The sequence below is a fragment of the Ictidomys tridecemlineatus genome, chromosome 4 (genome assembly GCF_052094955.1).
Source record: "Ictidomys tridecemlineatus isolate mIctTri1 chromosome 4, mIctTri1.hap1, whole genome shotgun sequence".
Lineage (NCBI taxonomy): Eukaryota > Metazoa > Chordata > Mammalia > Rodentia > Sciuridae > Ictidomys > Ictidomys tridecemlineatus.
In genome coordinates, this window is record NC_135480.1 from 165,093,203 (window position 1) to 165,100,333 (window position 7,131).

The 7,131-nt window shown below is 38.0% G+C and overlaps 1 pseudogene; it reads right to left on the minus strand.

The window, feature by feature from the left end:
• Window positions 1–206: 206 nt before the first annotated feature.
• LOC101955317 (zinc finger matrin-type protein 2 pseudogene) lies at window positions 207–6,506 on the minus strand (annotated as a pseudogene).
• Between the last annotated feature and the right edge of the window lie 625 nt (window positions 6,507–7,131).

A 7,131-nucleotide genomic window follows, 5' to 3' on the forward strand; every position in this document is an offset into this window, starting at 1 on the left:
GATGGACAGAGGTTTTGTGACTTTTGTGATATGCTCAGCATTACCTCTGCATCCTGTGCCCTGTACTAAGGGAAATACTCTTATCTAGCCCTGCCCATTGACACTCTTAAGGACTTTCACCTGTAACTAAAAGGAAATGTTCCCTACAACACACACAAAGTTAAGTCCTGCAAAGGCCAAAGTTAGGCCAAGCACAGAAAGTCTCCTTAACTCTTCTTTGTGAAACTAAGGCCAAAGAAGCTCATCACAGCTGCCATCTCATCCTCCTCCTCAAATATCAAGTCTTCCTCAGCCTTTTTTTTTCCTTCTCCTTCTGTGACTCTTTCTTGTGGACACTAGCCATTTCCTCCTCTTCTCTGAGTTCCTTCAACCTCTTTTCAAAATCACAATCCTTCAGCTTTCTTCCATCTTTTTTCGTTGACCTCAAAATGTTTCTTCACTTGATCTAGGGAGGAATGTTCCACATGCATAGACAAACCCGGGTTTCATAGACACTCCCTACCATTCATGAGATCCAGGAAGTTGATGCAGTCTTCCATCACATAGTCACAGACATGGTAGTAATACCCTCCCATCTCAGACCCTGGAGTGGTCTTATAAATGATCATTTTCTCCCAAGCTTAGATTTCAAGTTCAATTTCTAGTCCCTGTGCTACAGAAGTGCACTGGTTTTTCATCCTTCTTTTTTTTTTTGCTCTTCCTTGAGCCTCTCCTTAGGGAGATTCTCTCATTCATCTTTGTCCTATTTTTGGCTAAAACCCAAATTCCATAAAAGCAGTCTGAGGCTATAAGGCAAGATCACTTCCGTAAGTGTAGTTTTGGATTCTCACAGCTATCTGTTTTTAATGTTGATTGTATTCTGTGCTGTTACTGTAAATTTGCTATTAAAATACATTAAACTATTTAGAAAAAGATATAATGACAGAAAACTCCAGAAATCTGGAGAGGGAGATCCATGAAGTCCTAAGAACTCCAAATTAAAAATCAATATGTAACATTAACAAAACATGTGTTTCAATTAATGTAAATCTTCTAGCCATATTATAACCAGACTCTCCAATGTTAAAGACAGAATTTCATTTTTGAAAGCCTGAATAGTATTCCATTGTGTACATATGTACACCTCATTTCCCTCTCTATTCATTCATTGAATAGTTTGATTCCTGTAACTTGGCTATTGAGAACAATACTTCAATAAACAGGGGAGTGCAGGTATCTCATTTAAATACTATTTCAAATCCTTTGGATTTATACCCAGAAGTGAGATTTCTGAATTATAAGGTAATCAATCATCATTTCTTTTTTTTTTTTTTTTTTTTTAGTTTCTTGAGGAACCTTAATAGTTTTTCATGGGGGGCATGGGTATTGGGGATTGAACACAGGGACACCTAACCACTGAGCCATATCCCCAGCCTATTTTGTATTTTATTTAGAGACAGGGTCTCACTGAGTTTGCTTTACTGAGACTGGCTTTGAACTTGCAATCCTCTTGTCTCAACCTCCAGAGCCTCTGGGATTACAGCAGCAGCACCACCATGCCCAGATGGCTATACTAATGGCTGTACTATTAAATTTTCACCAATAGTGTACAGAGTCTTCTTTCCTTCACATTCTTGTCAACACTTCTTATTTTTCATAGTTTTGATAATAGCCATCCTATTATTATCACATATGAGGTGATGCGTCACTGTGATTTTAATTAGTATTTCCCCAAAGATTTTTTTTTCATATATCTGTTTGCCATCTATTTTTGATAATGTGATGAAATCAAGGGTATTATGCTAAGTCAAACAAACCATCACAGAATGAAAAACATTGTACATGTGGAATCTAAGACAACCAAACTTATAGAAACAGGAGAAGGGTGGTTACAAGAGGCTGGAATTGATTCCTTCATTTCATGGATTTCTGCTTGAGTTTTTACAGGATCTCTATCTCTATTGAAGTGATCTTTCACTTTCTGTATTTTCTTTCTGATTTCACTGTTTATGTCATTCTTTACCTTGCAGTTCAGGTTTTATAAGGAATTATAAATTCCATCTCTGACATTTCTGCCTCTGTAGTGTCAATGGATTCAATGGATTGTGTTATGAAGTATTTTGGTTTGTTTGGGGAGATTTGTTCCCTTGCTTTTTCATGGTTTTTTTTTTTTTTTTTTGTGTGTGTGTGTGTGTGTGTGTGTGTCTACCCACCTAACAATATGGATCTTAGGCAGTGTAGAGTTTCTACCCTGTGGACTTATAGTGTCCCTGAAGGTTTCCAGTTGCTCATGGTTTAGGACTAGACAAATAACAACAACCACCAATGTGAATAGTATAAAGCATTAAACTAAATAGTTTCTGCTATGACATCTACAATGTTAGTTGTCACAATAAAGAGAAATTATGTGATTAGTTGTTGCCCACATTAAAAACAGTAAGTTTGCAAAAGGATTTACAATTATGAATGGTGGACAGAGAGGAAACCGAAGTGAAAGTGATGTAGGCTGTGATGATTATGAGAGAGGAGAAAAAAATAGGAGTATAAAATTAAAGGAAGAGGGAAATAGAGAACAATTGAGATTGGCTATTAGCAGAAGAAAACAGAGAAAGAGAATCAAGAGAAACAGATAAGGGAGAGAAAAACATATAACATAAAATTTTTAAAAGATAAAATAATATAAAACAAAACAGAAAAACACTAATCAAACATCCCAGCCCTCAAGAGACTGAGCCATGAAAAATAACTACCTTCAAAAAACTAATAGAAATGAGAAAAAAAGAAACAAATTTGAATACTTATGTGACCATGAACCATTGATGTCAAAATTAAACAGAGAAAATTAAAAAGAAAAAAAATTAAACAGGCAAAGATTAACATCATAAACAACAAAAAGATCTGGATGAAGAATTAGGATTATTTCAAAAAATTCTCAGATTCCCTTCTCAGCAGCATCAGGTGGGATTGGATGGAGTGTGATGTCTGTTTCACCCTTGATGTAGAGTTGCTGGAGTGAAAGAAGAAATCCTATAGATTGAGTTCCTGAAAGCATGGTTTGGGCTTAGGTAGGCTCCAGGTTCGTTGTTGAATGGCGTTTGGCCTGAAGATTTTAAATCATCACAGCTCCAGGGCCCAGCAGTTGCTGGCCTTGATGGGAGACCACACCTCAGGGATCTCCCCTGGATTCCACTCATGCAGTGGAGGAGCCAATCCTTAGCCCCCACCATCATCTGCAGACCCCATGTTTTCTGGTCTTGCGGGTTCCCTCTCTAAACTCAATCACTCCTACCCCCACCCTTTTGAATTTCCTGCCAGCCCTGCCTCTCCCAGACCATCTGGCCCTACAAGTGGCCATGCTGTGGGGGAGCAGGAGGAGGTTGATGGGTTTCCACAATCTGTATTCTCCTATGTAAACCTCTCTCCACATTTGATTTTCTCCTGGTCACTTAGGCACACTATGTCATGCTGTATGGATTTGCCAGGCTTGGGCCAAGCTCAAGTTTGCCAGGAACAGACTCTCCCCCAGCTACTGGCTCCAATTCTGTGGTTATAAACTGGTTCCTTCCTCTATCCTTCTTGGGCAGCTGGGAGAGATGTGGTTTCTTTTTACACAAGGATATTGGGCAACACGACTTTCAGTTTAGTGGGGCAGTGTCTTTGATCTCCCATTTCTCTATACCCAGACTCACTCCAGGCCTCCTAAAATTGCAGGTTCCTTTAATTCCCTTATTCCTTTGCTCCAGGGGGGATTGCTCCAACAGAATTTCTTCCTTATTTTATTCTAACCAACCTTCTGAGTCACTGATCTGCTTTGAATGTCCATCCAGTATTAATTCCTAGTAAACCCCCACCCCCTCGAATTTTTTTATCCACCTTTCTGAGAAGCTGCCTTTCTGCTTTCTTGGGTTCATACCACAGAGCAGCCAGGAAAGTGACCTACTTTATTCCACCATATTGACTCAGCTAATTTCCTGAGGAGTTTTAAGTACAAAAGAAACGCCCAATTTAAGTTTTCAGGACAAAAGGGAAGGTTACTCTGTAAAAATATTATGACTATGTAATTTTGAGTAGGAGCTCTTTCTGTGAAACGGTCCTGTGGACATTAATTCAGTAGGTCAACTAGACAGAGGGATATTGGAACTCCTTGTTTGTGATACTTGCTTGAGTCTTATTCTCATGAACTCTCATTGTTTCTGGGCACTTCTTTCCTCTTTTGAACCATTTCAGTGTATAAATCCTTCGCTGTTCTCGGAGATGTCATTTTTAGTCACTGTTAGTTCTCTGCATCACTTGCCCTTTGATCTCAGTGGATCATCCATTCAAACTTATTTTCTTATCAACTGTCACCTTATTGTTCACTCAAGTGGTCTCCCATTTCATCCTTTGTGATGGTCATTCCAGTATATTATTACTTTGGATACATTTATGTCACCATGACTCTAAATTCTAGCAGACATCCACTCACTTTTCAATTACCAGAAGTGAAGTAATCTTCATTAGAATTCCTTAAGTCTGTGACATTGGAACTTTTCAAAATGTATTTGATATCTTAGTTTTATCATGTGTGCACATTTGTATACACATAAAAGCTTAGCTATTTACATGATGGGTGTAACCCATGGAAAGATTTCTCAGGGAGTACTTACTTATTTTTTTCTCTCTGAAACATTTCACTTCAAATAGAGTTTTAATTGTATTGGCTCTAAGTGAATGTAAACCAAGTTAGTATTGAACCAGTGGATGGAAAAATCCTTATCATTGAACAATGAAACAACTTGAATTCTTTTTACCCCTTTTGCCATCTGGTATCTGTGCTCATATTTGAAACATCAACCATTCAGGAAAGAGTTTTTTTTTTTTTTTTTGTATTTAGTAGGCAGAAGCTTTCTCTGAAGACTGGTGCTTATCTTAAAAAAAAAAGATAAAATGCTATAAATACAAATGGAGTCCTGAACTAATATTTGACAGTCACATAAAAGCTTAAGAAAATGCAGAGTACAAAGTAAGTCTAAGGAGATGCCATTTTCAATTTATTTTCATAATCTAATTCTGCATTGCTTGTAAAGGTTAATCTAAATCCAGCAGAACCAAGCCTGTCCACTGTTTGTTTATTATAAGCATTGCTACATTATTCTAAGTGCAACAAAATGAGCATAGCCCTTGTTCACAACCCAGTTATTATTTTTTTTACAATTGTAGCAGATATGATTTTTGTGTGTGACCCTCAAATTATCAGTAGTCATTGCATCTATAATGCTAAAATATTTCTCATAAAACATCCAGAAAAGAATTTGTAATATTCATTTTGAAAATATAACACAATACGTTTACATTCTATTTATTTAAATAATTTTGGAGATTATCTTTTTCTGCATGTCCACCTACTTGGAGGGAAATGAAAACCAAAGGACTTAAAATAGCTGAAATGTTAATTTACATAGTAGTCTAAGGAAAGATCTATTTAACATTCAGAACTTCACCCTTAGGAGTCAAACATTACAGCATCTGGGAGAGGTATCTTTTAGATTTCCTGATTTTTTTTTCACATCTAGAACTACTTATCTCCATTTTTCTATGAATTTTCTTTTATAAACAAAACCTAAATAATTAATGTGGTGATTCCATTGTACTTGAGACCAAATCTTTGGTCTAAGTGTAGATCTTTTAGTATGTGTGATATTTGCTTTTCCTTTTCAAATTAGCTCACCTCTGAGTAGACTTGGAAGACTATTTATTCTGTCCTGTGGTTGTGTGTTCCATTGGGGGACTTAATAGTAATTCCTGGATTTGTGGTTGAGTGGACCAATTCCAGACATTTTCTCTGTATTGATAGTTAAGAAAAGCTTATCAACTGTTCTTTAGATTTAGAAATAATTTGCTCACTGAACAGTCAGTCTTTGATGGACAAGCTTAAGAAGATTACAGATATCGCTCATTAGGTAAAAGTTAAGTGCCTTCCCATATAAACTTGAACCGTTATCCATTGACTTAATCTAATTCTGGTCCACCTACTTGGCTTTAAGACAGACCCTTTATCGTTCATCTTTCTCTGAAATTTGTATTTCAGGTGTTAAAGTGCTTTTGGGCTGGGTGGGGGGCAGTGATGTCCTCAGCTTAACCACACAATGGGCAGAGAACTGAGATTGTTCTCAGAAGCCACTGGAAGCCTCACAGGGAACCTGAACTTCATCCCCTCTCCCAGGTAGCCTCCAGTCTTCTTGCAGAAGCTCTGATGGCAGTGACTGAGGTGGTGTCTTTTTCTCACCACTGGTATGCAGGGGCCCTGCTTGTTTTCTCAATCATCTCTGTCAGTTTCTTTGCTCAGTGCTGCAAACAAGGTTTTCTCTGCTTACTTCTTTCTTCCCTGGCTTCTACCTAGTTGGCTCCTGTCGCTTGATGAAGTCTTCCTCCTTAATATAGATTTTCAACTTCTGTCCTCACTGACTTCCAACTCCCTCCACAAATTCATCTGTCCCAGTCACAGAGAGTGGGCAGTGGGCTGACCAGGCAGAAGAGAATCCCGGCATTGATCTCATTCAGGCTACGTCAGAGGTCACAGGTCTTTATGTGACTTTGAGTTAAGACAGTCATCTGATATTACACCAATAAAACCAAAAATCTTTATCAAGGACATTCTTATTAGTCATTCAACTTAATGTCAGATTTCACACATCTGTTCATCTTAGCCCTAGAAGGCAGGTAAACAATATCCTCTACTGCTATTGTGCAGATATGGAACCAAAGACTCAGAGGAGTTAAACACTGACAGAGCTATGACTCAAACTCAGCTCCACTTTTAAAACTTGTGCCTTCAACCATTCTATAATGGCAGAAGCCAGGTCACAGTGTCATATTATTCAAAGCCCTGAGAACTTTGGAAATAGATATCCCCAGGAGGGGTCTGTAGGCATGAGAGAGGTCTTGAGGCTTTTCAGGAAGGTGGTGTAGCCAACAGCCACCTTCTAGCACTTAATTTACCTGAAACACAATGGGGCTGCCATATTTATCTTATTGCACACAATTTCTTGGTGGATTAAAGATGGGAAACAAAATTGTTTTTAAACCTCAAAGCACTTTTGTAAAGACAGAAGTGGTACTGAGCTTGGAATAGTAGGACCTGGGCTTCTTCCACCAGTCTAGGAACTTACTGAT